A 669-nucleotide genomic window follows, 5' to 3' on the forward strand; every position below is an offset into this window, starting at 1 on the left:
CGGGGGTGCGGGGGGGGGGGGGGGCTGAGCAGGGGAGACTGGGTGTAGTTGGGGGCGGGGTTCTGAGTGTAGAATGGGGGGCTGGGCGCAATGTTGGGGTGGGCTGAGCAGGGGAGACTGGGTGCAGTGGGGGGGCTGGGTGCAGAATGGGGGGATGGGCACGCTGGGTGCAGCGGGGGGTCTCGATGTCTATGGGCTAGGTATAGTGTGGGGGCTGGGTGCAGCATGGGGGGTTGGGCAGGGGCCCTGGGTGCAGTGCGGGGGGGCTGGGTTTAGTGGGGAGGTCGGCAGGCTGGGTGCAGCATGGGGGGCAGGTGTAGGGTGTGCAGAGTTGGATATTTGGGGCAAGTGTGGGGCTGGCACAGCATGAGAGGGGACTGGGTGTCTGGGGTAGAGGGCTGGGCAGTCGGGGGCATTGCCGAGTGTCTGGGGTGGCGATAGGGTCGGGTGGGTGTTGGAATATCAGAATGTTGAGGGGGGCTGGCTAGGTGGGTGGGGGTGTCTCTCTGGGGCTGGCTGGAGGTGGGGGGCTGTGTTTCTGGGGATGGGGCCTGGCAGGTAGATTTCTTGGGGCCCGGTTGGGGGGCACCTCGGGCTCTGTCTCTGGAGGCACTGGCCGCTCCAGTTCTTTTTACTGCTAAGGCTGTTGGCTAGGGAGTGACTGAATGT

Source organism: Chelonoidis abingdonii, chromosome 14 (assembly GCF_003597395.2).
Source record: "Chelonoidis abingdonii isolate Lonesome George chromosome 14, CheloAbing_2.0, whole genome shotgun sequence".
Lineage (NCBI taxonomy): Eukaryota > Metazoa > Chordata > Testudines > Testudinidae > Chelonoidis > Chelonoidis abingdonii.